This window comes from Macaca nemestrina, chromosome Y (genome assembly GCF_043159975.1).
Source record: "Macaca nemestrina isolate mMacNem1 chromosome Y, mMacNem.hap1, whole genome shotgun sequence".
Lineage (NCBI taxonomy): Eukaryota > Metazoa > Chordata > Mammalia > Primates > Cercopithecidae > Macaca > Macaca nemestrina.
In genome coordinates this window covers 7,740,646-7,766,093 of record NC_092146.1, presented here as the reverse complement: position 1 = coordinate 7,766,093, position 25,448 = coordinate 7,740,646, and positions in this window count along the sequence as shown.

Here is a 25,448-nt window from a genome sequence, read left to right as displayed (position 1 = left end):
CCTAGTTTTCCAGTCTGTCTCTTGTCCTTCCCTCCTTCTGTCAGCAGTTTATTCACAAGGCAAACAAAAATCTTGTTACACAAAAGTCTTGTTCAAAAGAGAGAAAGCCAAATTTCACTGTTGCGTTAGTCCACTGTTATTTTAAACTCAATTTATATTATTGAAACCTTACGGACAAATCCATCCGATTGTAGTCAGTTTGGCCATGAGGTGAGCTTTTGATAAACTTTTTGTAACACTTTACAAAGTTTTGTTAAAGAGCAGACGAGTGCCTCAAAAAAAAACTCATTGTTCCTAAATTCCAATGTTCTATATATACATATATAAATATATATATATAAATAGTATATTGGACATATATAATGAGATATTCTATATAATTAGAACATACAGAGAGGATATATAGAGAGAGGGAATTGGTCAATAGATTTCTTTTTACAAGATTAATTTTATAAACCTTCCACAGTTTGTTCAAACCTTTAGCTTTTAAACAATTCTTTAACCCTCTAAACATAGGCAGAATCTTATATTCCTATGTGCTTTTATACTCTTTTCCCAAATTCACATTTTTCTCTTCTTACTCACCTTGCATGTAAATCCACTTTCAGTAGTCTCAATTATATGTTACTATGGTAATGATCACAAAATTTAATTTGGGTGAAAAATCTGGTAAGTTATTTTAATTATGTAGTAGGTGCAGATAAGGTCTGACTGTTTCTAGCATAGCTAGGGGTGTGGCTAACTTAATATGTCCCTAGAAGATACCAAACTGTAGAGCATGCAAGTTGAGCAGGGAAAAAAAAAAAAAAAAAAAAAAGCCAAAGAAGCACCTTAAAGCATTTATCAAACTTAGTTTCTGACTTGAATAATTTAGAACATATGTCTACTTTTTTTGCACATTTTTAATTCTCAAAGATTAAAGTCACACATGAAAGAAATACGAAAAGTCACATTGAAGTACGTAGGAAGAACAACTTCCCATTATCCAGAATGTAAGCAAAGGCCCTAGCCTTAGATCTCAACACTGGGAAGTCCCCAGTAAAACCTCATGCCAGTCAGGCCCCCAGAGCCCTCAGATCCAGGCCACCCCAATTCTAGGCCAGATGCTGTAACTTCAGGTCCCAGGCATGCTACATGGAGTCAGTTTTAGGGCCTGCCATGCTGAATGCAGTGTCCAAGGCTTTGGATTATTCTCAGTGCTGAGCTTGTCCCTGTGGCTCCAGGTTTTAGACCTGCCATAGCACCTAATCAGTAGCCCAACCTCAAACACAAGGTGGGCACCCATAGACACAGATTCCAGGCCTTCCCAGTGCCAGGCTGGTCTCTGTGGTTTAACCCGCCAGGCTAGCACCTGTGGCAATATGTTCTAGCAATGCATGGCTTAGGCCTGATACAGCAGACTCAGAATCCAGGCACGTCCAAGTAGGCAATAATGCTGGACTGGCACCTGTGTACCTAGGTCTCAGGTCATCCCCCATAGTCTCAGAACCCAGGCAAGCCTTCACAGACCTAGCATCTGGGCTAGCACCTGTACACCAAGCCTTCAGAATAGCATCAGCAGACATAAGACTTAGTCAAGCACCCACAATCCCTGTCTCCAGCACAGCCCTCATAGAAGCAGACTTCATGCCTGCCTGAGCATTTGATAAAACACAGGATGCAGAGGACCTCCTCCAGCAGATGCAAGTCCAAGATCATTCTAGAAAACCCCTTTATCAGGCTGAATTCTGCAACTTGAGGATGCAAGAACACCCTTGAAAACCCAGACTTTAGTCTAGCAACCCTGGACCCAATCCACAGACCTAGTTTTGCAGACATAGGGTCTAGACTCACCCCAGTGACAGGCCAGCCTTTGAGGACTTAAGTTAAAGCCTCATCCCCATATTATGTCAGCCTTTGTGGGTCTAGACTTTAGGCCAGCCTCCACACATACTGGCTTTTGGGTCATCCTCATTTACCCAGCCTCCAGGTCCATCCTCTACAAATGCAATTAACAGGTCCAACCCAGTAGAAACAGGATTCAGGACCAACAGTGCAGACCTAGATGCCAGGCCATTCTACCTGCTGAACAAGGCACCAGATTAGCCTGCCCAATGACTCCAACAGCAAGCCTATCTTCAGACATGCCAGGTAGCCTACACAGAATCTCTGGAAAGGCTGACTGGCAAAGGGCTCTCCCAGACAAAACCAGTCTGCAAAGACTAGAATAAGTGTAATCAGTGTAAAAGGAAAAGAAAGACAATGATGTAGACAGCTCATTTTAAAATATAATAGCAGACAACTCTCAAAATTTGGAGAAATAAATCTCAGTACAGAAAGATCAAAAGTTTCCAAGGAGATTCAATCCAAATAAGATGACCCAAATACATTTTGTAATTAAACTTTCATAAATCAAGGACAAAGAATCCTGAAAGCAGCAGGAGAAAATAAGGATATACCATATAAGATGGTTCAAGGTTAGCAGCTGTTTTCTTAGCAGACACCTTATAGACCAGGAGACAATGGTATAATATATCAAAAGTGCTGAAGGGAAAACAAAGATAATTATCAACCAAGAATGCTGCATCTGTCAAATACACCCTTTAGAATGAAGGAGAGATAAAGACCTTCCCAAATAAACAGAAACTGAGGCAGATCATCATAATCACACCTGCCTCATAAGAAATGCTAAAGTGACTTCTTCACACAGAAAGATCATAATGCAAATTAGTAGCAAAAGGACTGACATAGAAATGCCTTTGTCCTTTGTATAATCAGTGGGTTCCCAGGAAAAAAGTTTCTTCTCCTTTTGTGGGCATGAACACTGTGGGCTCTGGTGGCTTCTGATGGGCACACTCCTTTCCTTTTTTAGCATGTAAGCTTGACCTCTATTAACTAGCACTTCAGCTCCTTGTTTGGTTCCAGGCCAAGGTCCCAGGCCAACCTTTTGCTTTAGCTCCTGATATATCTAAGCCTAAGCTAAGTAGTCTACATGAAACATCACTTCAGCTGCTGTTTGGTCCTGGGCCAAGACTGCGGGCCAACCTGAGGCAAGCTTTTTCAAGACAGCCCACAGACTAAGCACATTTCTTTTCCTTCCCAGTGCATAAAATCCCTGTACCGCAGCCTCACAGTGGTCAACCCATTTAGGCCCCACTGTCTGCTGTCAGAGAGCTTTCTCTTTCACTTACTAAACTTTTGCCCCAACCTCACCCTTGTGACAATGCTCGTTAATCATCTTGGGCTTAGATAAAGAACTCTGGGTGATAGCTCACAGGAGAGACAGCTATATTGTGGTGCATTCTTTCTCATATTTATTGGCTGATGTTCTTTCTGTCTTTGAAGTTGTGTGCTCTGATTTTTTTTTTTTTCCTCTTTTTCTTATTTGATTTCCTTTGGGGTTTGATAGTGGTATTAGGTTGGTTCAATTGACTGGCTTCATTTCAGAAAGGTTTTATTTGGGAAGTTAAGGCTCAGCTTAGGAATTCTGAACTGCATGTTCTAATTATGGATGAATGTTAACAAGTCTCAGCTTTGTTCTATGGCCCTTCAAAGTTTGGGATCTGCTGTGCTAGAGGGGCAGAGGTGCTTCTAGGCCTCTGGTCACTACACTCCAATGGGTGGTGTCATCTAAAGTGTTTAATAGGGAGAAGGCAATAGGACCAGTCCTCGTTTCTTGTGCCAGTGTCAGTGAAATGGAGTGTACTCCTGTTGGCTGCTACAGCTGCTAGTGTACCAGTTTTCCTGCAGGTTTTTACAGTAGTAGTTGATGTTAGCATGGCACAGCTGGGTGGGGGTACCCCTGCTGGTGTCTGTGTGAGGATTTCTGCCAGTGGTTATATTAGTATGGGGGTAGAATGCTGCTGGGTGCAGGAATGTGTATACACCCTCTGTTTGCATTCACATGGATGGCTGTGGATGCTTAGGGTTGGGATGCGTCCACTGTTCTCCATGCCTAGTTTTACTCTGATGCCAGGTTTGCATACAGGCAGGGTGCCACCAGGGGTGAGGCTGGTGTACTTCACACCCACCAATGCTCCTATGGCAATGCCAGTGCAGTGGGGACAGGGAGCAGAATACATTCACAGTGGCAGAGTACACACAAGCACGCACATACACACACGCACAAGCACATACATGCTAGCAAAGATAAGAAGGCTGGGTCCTCTTGTACACATGTGCATTGGCAAAGAAATTTGGAGGTGACTGTGAGCCAGTGAATGCAGGCAAATTGTCACAGGGGAGGCTGCAGTGCAGCGAGAGTGTTGGCAGACTGGTGTGTATCCTAAGACACCTCTCTGCTAGAGCTTTCTGCCAGTGAAGTGCACTCCATCAGCACAGGAATTATGATGTGGGTCTCAGGAGGTACTCCTCCCCTGGGCTCTCAAGGCTGCACTGCAAGAAGGCATGGCCAGGCTGGGGCCCCAGAAGGCACTAGCAGACTGAAGCAGGCTCAGGTCAGACTAGCCCCATCTCATGGGCAACACTGTCCTGCAAAGCTGAGGTCTGACATTTCCCCTATGGCTAAAGTATCCTATGGCAACAAGTAAACCCTAGCAAATGGGTGTCCCTGATGGTACTCTACTAAAAACATTCCCATAACAAACCCTCTGAGCTTCACACTGGCTGGAGTTTGGCCCCTTCGCCTTCCCTAAGCAGCTCTCCTTGACAACTCACACGTCCAGGGTACTCATGAAATAACCTCCTGGGATTCTAGAGGCCCTCAGTGAGACTGAGTTGTTCCTTGCTAAAAGAGGCTATTTTAAACTGATAACAACTGAACTTTGATCACATACAAAAACTTTACACTTTTCCTGCCTCACACATTTAAAATTTTTGACATCACAATTTATATATTTTTATATTGTCTAATCAGTAGTCTACAAACACATAGCTCATTTTAGGAAGAAATGAGATGGCAAAAATTAAGCCTGAAGCAGCAGACCATCCACACAAATGTTCAAGAAAAAAATTAATTTTTATAATGTCCTAATGAGAGATAACTGACGATTAACATCAGAAACAACAGCCAACATTGCAGACATCTGAATTAATTTAACTTACTTAATTTTAACTAAAAATTAATGTTGATCAACCCTTCCAATTCAATCAGGTCCAAAACTATTGTACTCAGGTCAGCTGACAATAAGAGAAAGCATTCAATAAAAATTTTAAATAAATGGGATCAAGATCCAAAAATATTTATTCAAATAATTTTAACAGATAAAAAACTTTTTTGAAGCCTCAATGATTTCACAATTTCTTCATTCAAGCTTCACCATAAATTCGATGTTTGTTTTTGTTTTAATTTTCACATAATTCATGTTGCTCTAAAAGGGGCTTTTTTCAAACCAATGTCTTTTGCCCTTTCTAGTACCTTAAACTAGATCCTGTTCAGACATGTTATAATAAAATAGTACATGTTTATTTGGGGGCAAACATTTTTGAAATTCATGCAAAGATTTAAAATAATATGCATTTTCCATGTTTTTCTTTTTAAATTATACTTTAAGTTCTAGGGTACATGTGCATAACGTGCAGGTTTGTTACATATGTACACCCGTGCCATGTTGGTGTGCTGCACCAATCAACTCGTCAGCACCCATCAACTCGTCAGCACCCATCAACTCATCATTTTTATCAGGTATAACTCCCAATGCAATCCCTTCCCTCTCCCCCCTCCCCGTGACAGGCCCCGGTGTGTGATGTTCCCCTTCCCGACTCCAAGTGATCTCATTGTTCAGTTCCCACCTATGAGTGAGAACATGCAGTGTTTGGTTTTCTGTTCTTGCGATAGTTTGCTGAGAATGATGGTTTCCAGCTGCATCCATGTCCCTACAAAGGACACAAACTCATCCTTTTTGATGGCTGCATAGTATTCCATGGTGTATATGTGCCACATTTTCTTAATCCAGTCTGTCACTGATGGGCATTTGGGTTGATTCCAAGTCTTTGCTATAGTGAATAGTGCCGCAATAAACATACGTGTGCATGTGTCTTTATAGCAGCATGATTTATAATCCTTTGGGTATATACCCAGTAATGGGATGGCTGGGTCATATGGTACTTCTAGTTCTAGATCCTTGAGGAATCGCCATACTGTTTTCCATAACGGTTGAAATAGTTTACAATCCCAACAACAGTGTAAAAGTGTTCCTCTTTCTCCACATCCTCTCCAGCACCTGCTGTTTCCTGACTTTTTAATGATTGCCATTCTAACTGGTGTGAGATAGTATCTCATTCTGGTTTTGATTTGCGTTTCTCTGATGGCCAGTGATGATGAGCATTTTTTCATGTGTCTGTTGGCTGTATCAATGTCCTCTTTTGAGAAATGTCTATTCATATCCTTTGCCCACTTTTTGATGGAGTTGTTTGTTTTTTTCTTGTAAATTTGTTTGAGTTCTTTGTAGGTTCTGGATATTAGGCCTTTGTCTGATGAGTAGATTGCAAAAATTTTCTCCCATTCTGTAGGTTGCCTGCTCACTCTGATGGTAGTTTCTTTTGCTGTGCAGAAGCTCTTTAGTTTAATGAGATCCCATTTGTCAATTTTGGCTTTTGTTGCCATTGCTTTTGGTGTTTTAGACATGAAGTTCTTGCCCATGCCTATGTCCTGAATGGTATTACCTAGGTTTTCTTCTAGGGTTTTTATGGTATTAGGTCTAACATTTGAGTCTCTAATCCATATTGAATTAATTTTCATATAAGGAGTAAGGAAAGGATCCAGTTTCAGCTTCCTACTTATGGCTAGCCAGTGTTCCCAGCACCATTTATGAAATAGGGAATCCTTTCCCCATTTCTTGTTTTTCTCAGGTTTATCAAAGATCAGATGGCTGTAGATGTGTGGTATTACTTCTGAGGACTCTGTTCTGTTCCATTGGTCTATATCTCTGTTTTGGTAACAGTACCATGCTGTTTTGGTTACTGTAGCCTTGTAGTATAGTTTGAAGTCCAGTAGCGTGATGCCTCCAGCTTTTTTCTTTTGACTTAGGATTGTCTTGGAGATGCGGGCTCTTTTTTGGTTCCATATGAACTTTAAAGCAGTTTTTTTCCAATTCTGTGAAGAAACTCATTGGTAGCTTGATGGGGGATGGCATTGAATCTATAAATTACTTTGGCAGTTGGCCATTTTCATGATATTGATTCTTCCTATCCATGAGCATGGTATATTCTTCCATTTGTTTGTGTCCTCTTTTATTTCACTGAGCAGTGGTTTGCAGTTCTCCTTGAAGAGGTCCTTTACATCCCTTGTAAGCTGGATTCCTACATATTTTATTCTCTTTGAAGCTATTGTGAATGGAAGTTCATTCGTGATTTGGCTCTCTGTTTGTCTGTTACTGGTGTATAAGAATGCTTGTGATTTTTGCACATTAATTTTGTATCCTGAGACTTCGCTGAAGTTTCTTATCAGCTTAAGGAGATTTTGTGCTGAGACAATGGGGTTTTCTAAATATACAATCATGTCATCTGCAAAGAGGGACAATTTGACTTCTTCTTTTCCTAACTGAATACCCTTGATTTCTTTCTCTTGCCTGATTGCCCTAGTCAGAACTTCCTACACTATGTTGAATAGGAGTGATGAGAGAGTGCATCCCTGTCTTGTGCCAGTTTTTAAAGGGAATTTTTCCAGTTTTTGCCCATTCAGTATGATATCGGCTGTGGGTTTGTCATAAACAGCTCTTACGATTTTGAGATACGTCCCATCAATACCGAGTTTATTGAGAGTTTTTAGCATGAAGCACTGTTGAATTTTGTCAAAGGCCTTTTCTGCATCTATTGAGATAATCATGTAGTTTTTGTCTTTGGTTCTGTTTATATGCTGGATTACGTTTACTGATTTGTGTATGTTGAACCAGCCTTGCATCCCAGGGATGAAGCACGCTTGATCATGGTGGATAAGCTTTTTGATGTGCTGCTGGATCCGGTTTGCCAGTATTTTATTGAGGATTTTTGCATCGATGTTCATCAGGGATATTGGTCTAAAATTCTCTTTTTTTTTTGTTGTGTCTCTGCCACGTTTGGTATCAGGATGATGTTGGCCTCATAACATGAGTTAGGGAGGATTCCCTCTTCTTCTATTGATTGGAATAGTTTCAGAAGGAATGGTACCAGCTCCTCCTTGTACCTCTGGTAGAATTCAGCTGTGAATCCATCTGGTCCTGGACTTTTTTTGGTTGGTAGGCTATTAATTATTGTCTCAATTTCAGAGCCTGCTATCGGTCTATTCAGGAATTCAGCTTCTTCCTGGTTTAGTCTTGGGAGAGTGTAAGTGTCCAGGAAATTGTCCATTTCTTCTAGATTTTCTAGTTTATTTGTGTAGAAGTGTTTATAGTATTCTCTGATGTTAGTCTGTATTTCTGTGGGGTTGGTGGTGATATCCCTTTTATCATTTTTTATTGTGTCTATTTGATTCTTCTCTCTTTTCTTCCTTGTTAGTCTTGCTAGCGGTCTATCAATTTTGTTGATCTTTTCCAAAAAACAGCTCCTGGATTCACTGATTTTTTGGAGGGTTTTTGGTGTCTCTATCTCCTTCAGTTCTGCTCTGATCTTAGTTATTTCTTGCCTTCTGCTAGCTTTCGAATGTGTTTGCTCTTGCTTCTCTAGTTCTTTTAATTGTGATGTTAGAGTGTCAATTTCAGATCTTTCCTGCTTTCTCTTGTGGGCATTTAGTGCTATAAATTTCCCTCTACACACTGCTTTAAATGTGTCCCAGAGATTCTGGTATGCTGTATCTTTGTTCTCACTGGTTTCAAAGAACATCTTTATTTCTGCCTTCATTTCGTTGTGTACCCAGTAGTCATTCAGGAGCAGGTTATTCAGTTTCCATATAGTTGAGCAGTTTTGATTGAGTTTCTTAGTCCTGAGTTCTAGTTTGATTGCACTGTGGTCTGAGAGACTGTTTGTTATAATTTCTGTTCTTGTACATTTGCTGAGGAGTGCTTTACTTCCAATTATGTGGTCAATTTTGGAACAAGTGTGATGTGGTGCTGAGAAGAATGTATATTCTGTTGAGTTGGGGTGAAGAGTTCTGTAGATGTCTATTAGGTCTGCTTGCTGCAGAGATGAGTTCAATTCCTGGATATTCTTGTTAACTTTCTGTCTTGTTGATCTGTCTAACGTTGACAGTGGGGTGTTGAAGTCTCCCATTATTATTGTATGGGAGTCTAAGTCTCTTTGTAAGTCTCTAAGGACTTGCTTTATGAATCTGGGTGCTCCTGTATTGGGTGCATATATATTTTGGATAGTTAGCTCTTCTTGTGGAATTGATCCCTTTAACATTATGTAATGGCCTTCTTTGTCTCTTTTGATCTTTGATGGTTTAAAGTCTGTTTTATATAGTATTGCAACCCCTGCTTTTTTTTGTTCTCCATTTGCTTGATAGATCTTCCTCCATCCCTTTATTTTGAGCCTATGTATGTCTCTGCATGCGAAATGGGTCTCCTGAATACAGCTGACTGATGGGTCTTGACGCTTTATCCAGTTTGCAGTCTGTGTCTTTTAATTGGAGCATTTAGTCCATTTACATTTAAGGTTAAGATTGTTATGTGTGAACTTGATCCTGCCATTATGATATTAACTGGTTATTTTGCTCGTTAGTTGATGCAGTTTCTTCCTAGCCTCGATAGTCTTTACCTTTTTGCATGTTTTTGCAGTGGCTGGTACCGGTTGTTTCTTTCCATGCTTAGTGCTTCCTTCAGGGTCTCTTGTAAGGCAGGCCTGGTGGTGACAAAACCTCTAAGCGTTTGTTTATCTGTAAAGGATTTTATTTCTCCTTCACTTATGAAACTTAGTTTGGCTGGATATGAAATTCTGAGTTTAAAATTCTTTTCTTTAAGAATGTTGAATATTGGCCCCCATTCTCTTCTGGCTTATAGAGTTTCTGCTGAGAGATCTGCTGTTAGTCTGATGGGCTTCCCTTTGTGGGTAACCCGACCTTTCTCTCTGGCTGCCCTTAAGATTTTTTCCTTCATTTCAACTTTGGTGAATCTAGCAATTATGTGTCTTGGAGTTGCTCTTCTCAAGGAGTATCTTTGTGGCGTTCTCTGTATTTCCTGAATTTGAATGTTGGCCTGCCCTACTAGGTTGGGGAAATTCTCCTGGATGATATCCTGAAGAGTGTTTTCCAACTTGGTACCATTTTCCCCCTCACTTTCAGGCACCCCAATCAGACGTAGATTTGGTCTTTTTACATAATCCCATACTTCTTGCAGGCTTTGTTCATATCTTTTTTTTTCTTTTTTCTTTAGATTTCTCTTCTTGCTTCATTTCATTCATTTGATCCTCAATCGCTGATACTCTTTCTTCCAGTTGATCGAGTCCGTTACTGATGCTTGTGCATTTGTCACTTATTTCTCATGTCATGGTTTTCATCTCTGTCCATTCGTTTATGGCCTTCTCTGCATTAATTATTCTGGTTATCAAATCTTCCACTCTTTTTTCAAGCTTTTTAGTTTCTTTGCGCTGGGTACATAATTCTTCCTTTAGCTCTGAGAAGTTTGATGGACTGAAGCCTTCTTCTCTCATCTCGTCAAAGTCATTCTCAGTCCAGCTTTGATCCGTTGCTGGTGATGAGCTGTGTTCCTTTCGAAGGGGAGATGCACTCTTATTTTTTTAATTTCCAGCTTTTCTGCTCTGCTTTTTCCCCATCTTTGTGGTTTTATCTGCCTCTGGTCTTTGATGATGGTGACGTACTGATGGGGTTTTGGTGTGGGTGTCCTTCCTGTTTGTTAGTTTTCCTTCTAACAGTCAGGACTCTCAGCTGTAGGTCTGTTGGAGATTGCTTGAGGTCCACTCCAGACCCTGTTTGCCTGGGTGTCAGCAGCAGAGGCTGCAGAAGATAGAATATTGCTGAACAGCGAGTGTACGTGTCTGATTCTTGCTTTGGAAGCTTCCTCTCAGGGGTGTATTCCACCATGTGAGGTGTGGGGTGTCGGTCTGACCCTAGTGGAGGATGTCTCCCAGTTACGCTACTCAGAGGTCAGGGACCCACTTGAGCAGGTAATCTGTCCGTTCTCAGATCTCAACCTCCATGTTGGGAGATCCACCGCTCTCTTCAAAGCTGTCAGATAGAGTTGCTTGCGTTGCAGAGGTTTCTGCTGCTTTTTGTTGTTGTTGTTGTTTAGCTGTGCCCTGTCCCCAGAGGTGGAGTCTACGGAGACTGGCAGGCCTCCTTGAGCTGCTGTGAGCTCCACCCAGTTTGATCTTCCCAGGGCTTTGCTTACCTACTTAAGCCTCAGCAATGGCGGGCGCCCTTCCCCCAGCCTCGCTGCTGCCTTGAGGTTAGATCGCAGACTTCTGTGCTAGCAATGAGGAAGGCTCCGCGGGCGTGGGACCCTCCTGGCCAGGTGTGGGATAAAATCTCCTGGTGTGCCCGTTTGCTTATAGCGCAGTATTGGGGTGGGAGTTACCTGATTTTCCAGGTGTTGTGTGTCTCAGTTCCCCTGGCTAGGAAAAGGGATTCCCTTCCCCCTTGCGCTTCCCAGGTGAGGTGATGCCTCGCCCTGCTTCAGCTCTCCCTGGTTGGGGTGCAACAGCTGACCAGCACCAATTGTCCAGCACTCCCCAGTGAGATGAACCTAGTACATCAGTTGATAATGCAGAAGTCACCTGTCTTCTGTGTCGCTGGCGCTGGGAGCTGGAGACTGGAGCTGTTCCTATTCGGCCATCTTGCTCCGCCCCCGCTACCATGACCTTTTTGAAGGCTTCTCATACAATCAAATATTATTCAGCCCTAATAAATAAGTAAGTCCTGCCATTTTTGACAAAGTGGATAAGCCTCGAGAAAATTATGCTAAGCAAATGAAGCCCAACATAGAAACAAATACTGCATGATTGCTGTTACATATGAAACCTGAAGAAATATTGAATAAATAGACAGTAGAATGGTTGCTACCAAGTGTGGTATGAAGCTGTAGGTAAAAGAGTACAAAGTTACAGTTATGTAAGATAAATAAGTGTAGAAATGTAAGGTATAGCATGAAGAGTAGAGTTATCTACAACCTGAGACTCCATCCATGATTCAGAGAATTGCCTTGCCCTAACAATTACAGCATTCACCATGTTTATTATTGGGAGGCCTGAAGACAGGATTATCCCACCAAGCACCCATCCATTACAGTACCTAACCATACCACATAGAGGTGTGAAGATTTCTGTGTCCTATCTGTCACACAGGGCCTGGACACATACCATCAGAAGGTAATAACAAAGAACCAAGCTATCAGCTGCTTGAATCTAGTCCTATGATCACTATTGGCACCCACACACATGTCCCCTGGGGGCCTAGACACTGACCCTCTTAGCTTGCTACTACTACAACTTAAACCATTATGTGTCATCTGAAATTACAGGGAATGTCTCACCACAACAGCCATTTTTGTGGCATAAATAATGCCCAGGGCCCTGGGGACACACCCATCTGCTCAGTTCAATGCTGCCAATGTTGTCACCAGATCAAGTTGTATGTAGGCCCAAGAATCAGCCATCCTGGCCTCTCTCACAATGGTTTCAACAATCAACACTATTTGTCCGGGGTTCCAAAGCACAGGCATTGTTGACCCACTTTTGGAATCCAAGCACTGAAACACCTAGTATACCCATTACCAGAAAACCCTCACTACAGCCTCAGGAATATCTGCAGCCTAAGGCACTAAGAAAAATCACAGACACCACTGATACTGATTAAAGCCAGATAGATCATACAAAGTATATAGTACTACCTGTACCCAGAATGAAAGGTAGAGTGTCCTAGCCAGAGCAACCAGGCAATAAAATAAATAAAATGCCTCCAAATAGAAAGAGAGAAAGTCAAACTATTTCTCTTTTTAGATTATACAATACTATACTTAGAAAACCTATTAGACTTTGCCTCAAAGCTTCTAGAACTGATAAACAACTTCAGTAATGTTTCAGGATAGGATACAAAATCAACGTACAAAAATAAAAACACTCCTATACACTAATAACATTCAAACTAAGAACCTAATCAAAAATACAATTCAATTTTCAACAGCCACAAAAATAATAAAATACCTAGGGATACAGGTAAAGAGGGAGGTGAATGATTTCTACAAGGGGAATTATAAACACTGCTGAAAATCATTGTTATGACATGAACAAATAGAGAAACAGTTCATGCTCATTATAGGAAGAACCAATATTTTCTAAATAATCATACTACCCAAAGCTATTTACAGTTTTAATGATATTTCTATGAAAGAACCAGTGCCATTTTTAACAGAATTAGAAAAAGAAATCCAAAATTCATTTAGAATCCAAAGGATCTGAATAACTGAAGCAATTTGAGTAAAAAGAGCAAAGAGGGAAGCACTGTACTACCCAAATTCAAGCTATACTATAAGGCTACAATAACCAAAACGGTGTAGTACTACTACAAAAACAGATACAAAGGCCGATGAAACAAGATAAAAAAAACAAAAAAACAAAAAAACAAAAAAAACCCAGCAATTAAGCTGCACATCTATGACGCTCAGATTTTTGACAAAGTCACAAATAATAAGCAGTGGGAAAATAACTCACTGTTCAGTAAATGGTACTGGAAAAACTGGCTAACTATATATAGAGAACTAAAACAAGAAGCCTGCATTTCACCATATACAAAAATCAACTCAAGATAGATTGAAGACTTAAAAGTAAAACAAAAAATCAACTTAGATATCCATCACAAGTGGACTGCATAAAGAAAATGTGGTACATATCCACCAAGAAATATTACAGAGCCATAAAAAATCATGAAACCATGTTTTTTGTGGCAATTTGAATAGAGCTAGAGGCCATTAATTTAAACAAAAACAGAAAACCAAATACTGCATGTTCTTACTTATAAATGTGAGATAAACCTTGAGTACACATGGACACAAACAAAGTATCAATAAACACCAAGGTCTAACTGAGGGCAAAGGATGGGAGGAGGTAGAGAATTAAAAAACCTACTTCTTAGGCACTATGCTTAATACCTAGGTGATGAAACCATTTACAAATTATACCCCAGGTACATGTATTTTACCCATGTAATAATCTTGCATATGTATGCCCTACACCTAAAACAAAAGTTACAAGAAAAAAACAAAAAGAAAACCAGAAAGTAATTTTAAAAATTAATTGACAAAAAGGTCCTAACCTACCAATAATAACTTTCAATATAAATAGATTAAATTATCCAATCAATATATGTAGACGGACTGAATAAACTGAAAAATAGGACTCAATTATATGCAGCCAATGAAGGACTCACTTTTGACTGAAAGTGAAGAAATGAAAAACAGAAGTTCATACAAACAAAAAGCAAAAATGAGCTTGAGTAACTATGATTATGTCCCGTAAACCAGACTTTAAGTCAAAAAGAGTAAGGAGACAAAGAAAGTCACTATGCAATAAAAAAAAAAAAAAAAAAGCACTCTTCAGTAAAAGGATATTACAATTGTAAATGTATATTCACATAACATTGGAGCATCTAAAAATATAGAGCAAATATTATTAGATTGAAAGATAGAGATGAACTCCTATACAATAATATTTGGAAACTTTAACACTCCAGTCTCAGTATTAGAGAGAACATTTTATTTAGCAGTTGTGGAATATACATTTTTTTTTTTTTTGTCATTAGCACATGGGTTATTCTCCAGGATAGATAATTTGTTAAGGCAGAAAATAAGTCTCAACATTAGTAAAGTCATGTTAATTATCTTCTCAGACTACAATTGGAAAAAAACTACAAATCAATAACAAAAGGAACTTTAGAATCCATACAAATATATAGAAATTAAACAGTATGCTTCTGAGCAACCACTGAGTAAATAAAGATATAAGAAAAATATCAAATAATTTTGGAACAAAAAATGGAAACAAGTAACACAAGGAGTTATAAGAGGAAAGTTTATAACAATAAATACCCATATCAAAAAAGCAAACAAGAAATAAGTAAACAACCAAACAATGTATTTTGAAGCAGCTTTAAAAAGAAAAATGAAAGAAAATATAATTTCATAAAAAGCAAAACAAAAGAACACCTAAACTCATAGAAGAGAGGTAAAACTAAATATCAGAGGAGAACTGAACCCAATAGAGACTTAAAAATACAAAAGAAAAAAGCAAAATATAAATTTTTTGAAAAAATATAAAACTGATAAGCCATTAGTTGGACTAAGAAAAAGAAAAAATTCAAATAATAAAATCAGAAATAAAAAAGATGTTACAACTGATAGAAAAATTAAAAAAAAAAATTATTGGAGACTGTTATGAGCAGTTACCAGTAATAAAATAGAAGAACTAGAGGAAATGAATAAATTCCTACACATCTATAACCTACCAAGATTAAATTAAAGAGAAATAGATAATCAAAACAGACCAATAGTCAGTAACAATTGAATTAATAATAAATGTCTTCCAACAAAAAAAGTCCAGGATTGGAAAGCCTAATTGCTGAATTGTGCCAACTTACAAAGAAGAACTAAAATCAATTCTCCTCCAACTGTTTCAAAATAGTATAAAGGAATACTCCATAACTTATTTTATGAGTTAAGCATTATCCTGACCAATAAATTACAAAAACACAACAAAAAAAGAAAACTTAAGGCCATTATCCCTGGTGAACATAGATAAAAACAACCTCAACACGACAGTAGTAAACAAAATTCAACAGTAAATAAAGAAGATTATGCACCATAATCAAGTGAATTTATTACAGGGATGCAAGAATGATTTAACAAACACCAATCAATTACTATCCACAGAAGGAAGGATAAAATTCTTATGGTTATCTTATAATCGGAAGATTTGATAAAAATTCCTCTTTCCCACTTGAGAGGAGGGAGAATCAAGATGGCAAAATACCAATACTTCAGATGGATTCAAAGAAGTAATACTGAGATTCAGTAGAGATGTGATAGGAACCACCAAAACTAAGGAAGGAGAGTAAAGCAACAGGTTTAGAGCTAGGGGAAGACAATAGACACAAGAAAAAAGTATGAGAAAGAATTTCATACTTGTACTGCGAGATTTAACAACTTCAGCTATGAGAGAATCTCTCCTCCTGTGTGGTCATTAAACCTAACACAGGCAGCTGCCTAGAGACTGCACAGAGAAATTGCTCCAGAAAGAAAGATCACACAGAGTACTACAAACATTTGAGTCCAGAGTTGCTTCAATTTAGTATTATGATGAGAGCTAACTCACAGAGTCTGTGTCCTGTTTTGACTTCACAATGATCACTGAAGTCAAAATGGTCACTGCTGTTCCCACCACTAGTCTAAGAAAAGACAGGGAAGACTGAGCACTCCCATGTACACATAGAACAAATCCTACCACAACTGCAATGGTATGTTGTGAGACCAAAAGAAAGGCTGGCCACACTCTCCACTGTTATCTCCCAATGCTGCTCCAGCTGAGAGGGGCCTCACACTTCCCAGTGGCAGCCCTGCAGCATAGCTGTCACAGCTGACAGTTGAGCACGCTGCCAGTGTCCTGAAGAACATTCTTTTCTTTCAGTCACGTCAGCAGCTGTATGCACCACCAACGAGCCTGAGAACAAGTCTTCTGGCATAGTCTCGTGCTCCCAGTACATCCAAGGGCCTATTAATTGTTCAGCCAAATAGCTCCTCCCAGGATTTAAGCACTGGCAAACACAATCTGCCATTACTACCACAGCTGACATCAATCTGAACATGCCATTAGTGGACCAGAGGACTAACCCACCCAAACCACTACTGCCACTACTTCTATCAGCATGAAGTGCTGGGTTCTAGTGGGTTGCTCCACCGCTGCTTCTGCCATCACTCTCATCTCATTAGTTGCCCAGGAGTCCTAAGGATCATCTATAATCCTGGCTTATCACTGCCACTCCCTACATCTTATCAGAACCAGCTCCCTAGAGGCCCAAAATTGCCTCTGGTCAGAATCCACCAACTGGATCCTATAGTGCCAACATAAAACTCTCTAGAGGCAATGAACAGGCACAGTCAGTTCACTGGTGCTACCACTGGGGCCCAAAGACTGCCCACATGGGATCCTAGTCCACAGCAAAATTTTACCACAAGTTTCCACTTATAACCAGTAATAACCCAAACTCTCCAGGAAAATTAGAGATACGACTAATCCTGTGTATTCATGAAAAACTTATATGGAGATTGCTCCATTGTAGGCACCTAAAATTGACTGTATACAACCAGCAAAATACATATATTATTCAGAAAAAGTTCTCCCAATGAATGCAGTTTCAAAAAATTAGAAAGGTGACTGTTAAACCACGTTTGTAGATATTAATGTAAGGACAGAGAAAACATAACAAACAAGAAAATATAACACCAACAATCAAAGACAATAATTTTCAAACAACAGAATTCAGTCAAAATGAAATTCACAAAATTCTGGGTCAATAATTCAAAATCCTGATTTTTAAAGAAGCCCACTGAAAAACAAGGGAATCAAGAAAATTAATGTAAACAAATCAGAACAACAATTAAGAATATGAATGAAAACTACCAAATAGATAGATAATTAAGAAAAATATAAAACATAGGACTTCTGGAACTGAATAATTGAAGAAAATATTAACACATTTTAAAGCTGCAATAGACCATATCAGGCAGAAGAAATAATATTGAAACATGAACACAAGTATTTTGAAATACCATAGTCAGATAAAATTTTAAAAAATTAAAAATAAGGAGCTGGCAATATGGCCAAATAGAAACACCTTTGAGCTGCAGTTCCCAGTGAGATCAACACAGAAGGCAGGCGATTCCTTCTTTTCTTACTGACGTACCCGGTTCATCTCATTGGGACTGGCTGGAAAGTGGTGAAGCCCACAGAGGGTGGACCAAAGCAGAGTGAGGTGTCGCCTCACCCAGGAAGTGCAAGGGGTCAGGGGATTTCCCTTTACTAGCCAATGAAAGCCGTGAGAGACTGTACCAGGAGGAATGGTGCTTTCGGCCCAGATAATGCACTTTTCCCACAGTCTTCACAACGAGCAGACCAGGAGACTCTCTGCAGTACCTGGTTTGGTGACTCCCACTACCACAGAGCCAAGAAACCTAAGATCCACTGTCTTAATTTCTCACTGCTAGCACAACAGCTGGATGTCGACCTGGGAGGGTCCAGTTTGGTGGGGTGAGGGACATCCACCATTGCTGAGACTTGAGTAGGCTGTTTACCTTCACAGGGTAAACAAAGCTGCCAGGAATTTTGAACTGGGCAAAGCCCACTGCAACTCCCTAGGACAGAGCATCTAGGGTAAGGGGTGGCTGTGAGTTCAGCTTCAGCAGACTTAAAGGGCCCTGCCTGACCGCTCTGAAAAGAGCAGTGGTTCTTCCAGCACAGCATTCAAGCTTTAAGAAGGGACAGACTGCCTCCTCAAATGGGTCCTTGATCCGCTGTGTATCCAGACTGGGAGACACCTTCCAGTAGGAGCTTACAGACATCTTATATAGGAGAGCTCTGGCTGGCATCTGGCAGGTGCCCCTCTGGAATGAAGCTTCCAGAAGTAAGACCAGACAGCAATCTTTGTTGTTCTGCATACTACGCTGGTGATACCCAGGCAAACAGGGTCTGGAGTGGACCTCCAGCAAACTCCAGCAGACAGGCCTGACTGTTAGAAGGAAAACAAACAAAAAGAAAGGAACAGTATCAACATCACCAACATCAAAGACCAAAGGTAGATAAAACCACAAAGATGGGGAGAAACCAGAGCAAAAAGGCTGAAAATTCCAAAAACCAGAATGCCTATTCTTCAAAGGATCACAACTGGTAAGCACCAAAGGAACAAAACAGGATAGAAAATAAGTTTGATGAATTGACATAAGTATGCTTCAGACAGTGGGTAATAACAAACTCCTCTGAGCTAAAGAAGCATTTTCTGATGCAATGTAAAGAAGCTAAGAACCTTGAAAAAAGGTTGATGAATTGCTAACTAGAATAACCAGCTTAGAGAAGAACATAAACGACCTGATGGAGATGAAAAACAAAGCACGAGAACTTCACGAAGCATACGCAAGTATCAATAGTGAAACTGATCAAGCAGAAGAAAGGATATCTAAGATTGAAGATCAACTTAATGAAGTAAAGTTAGAAGACAAGAATAGAGAAAAAAAAAAGAGTAAAAACAAACAAAGCCTCTAAGAAATATGGGAGTATGTGAAAAGACCAAATCTACATTTGAATGGTGTACTTGAAAGTAACAGGGAGAATGGAACCAAGTTGGAAAACACTCTTCTGGATATTATCCAAGAGAACTTCCCCAACCTAGAAAGGAATGGCAACGTTCAAATTCAGGAAATACAGAGAAAACCACAAAGATAATCCTTGAGAAGAACAACCCCAAGACACAAAATAAAATGGTAAGGGCAGACAGAGAGAAAGGATGGGTTACCCACAAAGGGAAATCCATCAAACTAACTGTAGATCTCTCAGCAGAAACCCTACAAGCCAGAAGAGAGTGGGGGCCAATATTACCTTCTTAAAGAAAATACTTTTCAACCCAGAATTTCATATCCAGCCAAACTAAGCTTTATAAGTGAAAGAAAATAAAATCCCTTACAAACAAGCACATGCTGAGAGATTTTTGTCACCATGAGGCCTGCCTTACAAGAGCTCCTGAAGCAAGCACTAAAATGGAAAGGGACAACTGGACCAACCACAGCAAAAACATAAAAAATTGTAAAGACCGTTGATGGTATGAAGACACTGCATTTACTAGTGGGCAAAATAACCAGCTAGCATCATGATGACAGAATAAAATTCACACATAACAATGTTAACTTTAAATGTAAACCAGCTAAATGGCCCACTTAAAAGACACAGACTGGCAAATTGAATAAAGATTCAAGACTCATAAGGGTGCTGTATTCAGGAGACCCATCTCACATGCAAAAACACAAATAGGCTCAAAATAAAGAATTGGAGGAAGATTTACTAAGCAAATGGAAAGAAAAGGAAAAAAAACAAAACAAACAAACAAACAAACAAACAAAACAAAGAAGGGGTTGCAATCCTAGTCTCTGATAAAACAGAATTTAAACCAACAAAGATCAAAAGAGTCAAAGAAGGGCACTACACAATGGAAAAGGAATCAATGCAACAAGAAGACTTAAATATCCTAAATATATATGTGCCCAATACAAGAGCACCTGGATTCATAAAGCAAGTTCTTAAAGACACACAAAGAGACTTAGACTCTCACACAATAATATTGGGAAAAATTAACACCCTACTGTCAATAATAGACAGATCAAAGAGACAGAAAATTAACAAGGATTTCCAGGACTTGAACTCAGCTCTGGACCAAGTGGACCTAATAGCCATCTACAGAACTCTCCACCTCAAATCAATAGAATATACATTCTTCTCAGCACCATAAAGCACTTACTCTAAAATTGATGACGTAAATAGAAGTAACGCACTCTTCAGCAAACACAAAAGAATGGAAATCATAACAGTCTCTCAGACCACAGTGCAATCAAATTAGAACTCAGGATTAAGAAACTCACTCAAAACTGCACAACTACATGGAAATTGAACAACTTGCTCCTGAATGACTACTTGGTAAATAATGAAGCAGAAATAAAGATGTTCTTTGAAACCAATGAGAACAAAGACACAATGTACCAGAATCTCTGGAATAATTTAAAGCAGCATGTAGAGGGAAATTTATAGCACTATATGTCCAGGAGAGAAAGAAGGAAAGATCTATAACTGACACCATAACAGTAAAATTAAAAGAACTGGAGAAGCAAGAACAAATAAATTCAAAAGCTAGCAGAAGACAAGAAATAATAAAGACCAGAGCAGAAATGAAGGAGATGGAGACACAAAACTCCCTTCAAAAAATCAATGAATTAAGGAGCTGGTATTTTGAAAAGATTAAGAAAATAGATAGACCACTAGCCAGAGTAATAAAGAAAAAATGAGAGAAGAATCAAATAGATGCAATATAAATGATAAAGAAGATACCAGCAATCACTCCACAGAAATACAAATTACCATCATAGAATACTCTTCACAAATAAACTAGAAAATCTAGAAGAAATGGATAAATTCCTGGACACATATACCCTCCCAAGACTAAATCAAGAAGAAACTGAAACCCATAATAGACCAACAACAAGTTCTGGAAAGGAGGCAGTAATTAATAGCCTACCAGCCAAAAAAAAAGTTTGGGACCAGACAGATTCATAGCCAAATTCTACTGGCGGTACAAGGAGGAGATGGAACTATTCCTTCTGAAACTATTGCAACCAATAGAAAAGAAGGAAATCCTCCCTAACTCATTTTATGAGGGCAGCATCGTCCTGATACCAAAACCTGGCAGAGACACAACAACAACAAAAAGAAAGTTTTAGGTCAGTATCCCTGATGAACATCAGTGCGAAAATCCTCAATAAAATACTGGCAAAGTGAATCCATTATCACATCAAAAAGCTTGCCCACCACAATTAAATCGGCTTCATGCCTGGGATGCAAGTCTGGTTCAACTGACACAAACCAATAAATGTAATCCATCACATAAACTGGTCCAATGTGAAAAACCACATGATTATCTCAATAGATGCAGAAAAGGCCTTCGACAAAATTCAACGGCCCTTCATGCTAAAAATTCTCAATAAACTAGGTACTGATGAAACATATCTCAAAATAATAAGAGCTATTTATGACAAACTCACAGCCAATATTATACTGAATAGGCAAAAACTGGAAACATTCCCTTTGAAAACTGGCATAAGACAAGAGTGCCCTTTATCACCATTCCTATTCAATATAACTTGGAAGTTCTGGCCAGGACAATGAGGCAAAAGGAAGAAATAAAGGATATTCAATTAGGAAAAGAGGAAGTCAAATTGTCTCTGTTTGCAGACGACATGATTGTATATTTAGAAAACCCCATTGTCTTAGCCCAAAATCTCCTTAAGCTGATGAGCAACTTCAGCAAAGACTAAGGATACAAAATCAACATGCAAAAATCACAAACATTCCTATACACCAATAATAAACAGAGAGCCAAATTATGAGTGAACTCCCATTCTCAATTGCTATAAAGAGAATAAAATACCTAAGAATCCAACTTACAAGGGATGCAAAGGACTTCTTCAAGGAGAACGAAAAACCACTGCTCAAGGAAATAAGAGAGGACACAAACAAATGGAAAAATATTCCATGCTTATGGATAGCAAGAATCAATATCAAAAAATGGTCACACTGCCCAAAGTAATTTATAGATTCAATGCAATCCCTATTGAACTACTATTGACTTTCTTCACAAAATTGGAAAGAACTACTATAAATTTCAAAAGGCAGCAAAAAAGAGCCTGCATAGCCAAGACAATCCTAAGCAAAAAGAACAAAGTTGGAGGCTTCCTGCTACCTGACTTCAAATTATAGTACAAGGCTACGGTAACCAAAATAGCATGGTATTGGTACCAAAACAGATACAAAGACCAATGGACTGAAACAGAGGTCTCAGAAATAACACCACACCACACATCTACAACCATCTGGTCTTTGACAAACCTGACAAAAACAAGCAATGGGGAAAGTCTTGCCTATTTAATAAATGATGTTGGGAAAACTAGCTAGCCATATGCAGAAAGCTGAAACTGGATCCCTTCTTTACACCTTATACAAAAATTAACTCAAATGGATTAAAGACTTAAATGTAAGACGTAAAAGCCCCAAAACCATAGAAGAAAACCTAGGCAATACCATTCAGGACATAGGCATCAGGAAAACTTTATGACTAAAATACCAGAAGCAATGGCAACAAAAGCCACAGTTGAAAAATGGGATCTAATTAAACTAAAGAGCTTGTGCATGGCAACAGAAACTACCGTCAGAGTTAACAGGCAACCTACAGAATGGGAGAAAATTTTTGCAATCTATCCATCTGACAAAGGGCTAATATCCAGAATCTACAAATAACTTAAACAAATTTACAAGAATAGAACAAAGAACCCCATCAAAAATTAGGTGAAGGATATGAACAGACACTTCTCAAAAGAAGATATTTATGCAGTCAACAAACATAGGAAACAATGCCCATCATCACTGGTCATCAGAGAAATGTAAATCAAATCCACAATGAGATACTATCTCACACCAGTTAAAATGGCACTCATTAAAAATTCAGGAAACAACAGGTGCTGCAGAAGATATGGAGAAATTGGAATGCTTTTACACTGTTGGTGGAAGTGTAAATTAGTCCAACTATTGTGGAAGACAGCATGGTGATTCCTCAATAATCTAAAACTGGAAATAACATTTGCACCAACAATCCCATTACTGGGTATATACCCAAAGGATTATAAAGCATTCTATTATAAAGACACATGCACATATATGTTTATTGCAGCACTGTTCACAGTAGCAAACAGTTGGAACCAATCCAAATGCCCATCAATGATAGACTGGATAAAGAAAATGTGGCACATATACACCATGAAATACTATTCAGCCATGAAAAGGATGAGTTCATGTCCTTTGCAGCGACATGGATGAAGCTGGAAACCATCTTTCTCAGTAAAATAACACAAGAACAGAAAACAAAACACTGCATGTTCTCAGTCGTCGTAAGTGGGAATTGACCAATGAGAACACATGGACACAGGGAGGGGATCATCATACACCAGAGCCTGTCAGGTGGTGAAGGGTTGGGGGAGGTATAGCATTAGGAGAAATACATAATGTAGGTGACAGGTTGATGGGTTCAGCAAACCACCATGGCCCATATATACCTATGTAACAATCCTGCATGTTCTGCACATGTACCCCAGAACTTAAAGTATAATAAAAGAATTAAAAATGAATGAAAGCCTTCATGACATTTAGGACAACATACAGCAACTAAATATGCAAATTATTAATATATTAAGGATGAACAGAAAATTTTAAAACTAGAAAACTTATTTAATAATAGTGAAAATCTTCCCAAGTCTATCAGTATTTATATATTCAGATAGATATAAATATTCAGATATAGGAGGGTGAATGATCCCCAGGTAAACACAATGCAAAAAGTTATACTTGTGACACATTATAATTTGTCTAAAGTAAAATTCAGAGAGTGAATCTTAAAAACAGCAACAGAAAAGCAACTAAATATGTACAAAGGAAAAAAAAATCAACAAATTAATGCAGACTTTTGAGTAGAAATGTTTCACCCCAAAAATAATAAAATGATACATTTATAGTGCTTAGGGAAAAAACACTGGAAGTCAAGAATAAAATATCCAGCAATTGTATCCTTTCTAAATGAAGGAGAAATAATGTCTTTCCAGACAAGCAAATTCTGAGGAAATTTGTTACCACTAGACTGGACCTACAAGAAAGGTGCCAGGAAGTCCTAAACATGGAAGTAAAGGATGACATTTACCATTATCAAATCACACAGGATTATAAAACTTGCATGTAAAGTTATCCCAAAAAGAAAGAAAAGAAAGCATGTAAATGATATCACCACAGAGATCAGTAAACCATAATGAGAGATATAGAGAAAAAGTAACAAAATATATAAACCACCAGAAAATAATTAATATAAAAAGAAATAAACCTTACAATGAATAAAAATCTCAATGTAAATGGACTACATTCTTCAGTTAAAAGATGTAGAATTACTGGATGAATTGTACTAATCATGATCCACTTATATGCTGTTTACAAGAAGATCACCTTTCTAGCAATCACACATATAGACCAAAAATAAAGGGATGTAAATATATATTCCATGTAAATAGAAACCAAAAATCAACTGAAGCACCTACCTGTAGTCATATCAGATAAAACAAACCTTAATTAAGAACAGTGAAAAGGAAAAAAATGCCAAGTAGGTTATTATACAATAATAATGGGAGCAATCAAATGAGGCGGTAAGAATTTTAAATATATATTTAAAATATATTTTAATTTTAAATATATAAATGTATTTTTATATACATATATATATATATGGATAGATTGCAAAAACTTTCTGCCATTCTGTAGGTTGCCTGTTCATTCTGATGATGGTTTCTCTTGCTGTGCACAAGCTCTTTAGTTTAATTAGATTCCATTTTTCAACTGTGGCTTTTGTTGCTATTGCTTCTGGTGTTTTAGTCATAAAGTTTTTCCCGACCCCTATGTCCTCTTATAATAATATTAAGAGGACTTCAACAACCGAAGAGGACTTCGGCATTAGATAGCTCACTTGTACCAAAAATCAATAAAGAAACATTGGGTTAGGCTGTATTTTAAACCAAATAGATATTTACAGAACACTCTATTCAACAACTGCAGAATAGACATTTTTAAAATCAGCATGTAAAATTTTCCAGGATAGACCATATATCAGCATTCATAAGTCTTCATATATTTTAGAAAGTCAAAATAGTATCAAATATTTTTGCTATACCATAATAGAATAAAACTAGAAAGAAATATCTACCGGAACTCTGGAAATTATACTACATATAAAATGTAAGCAATGTACTCCC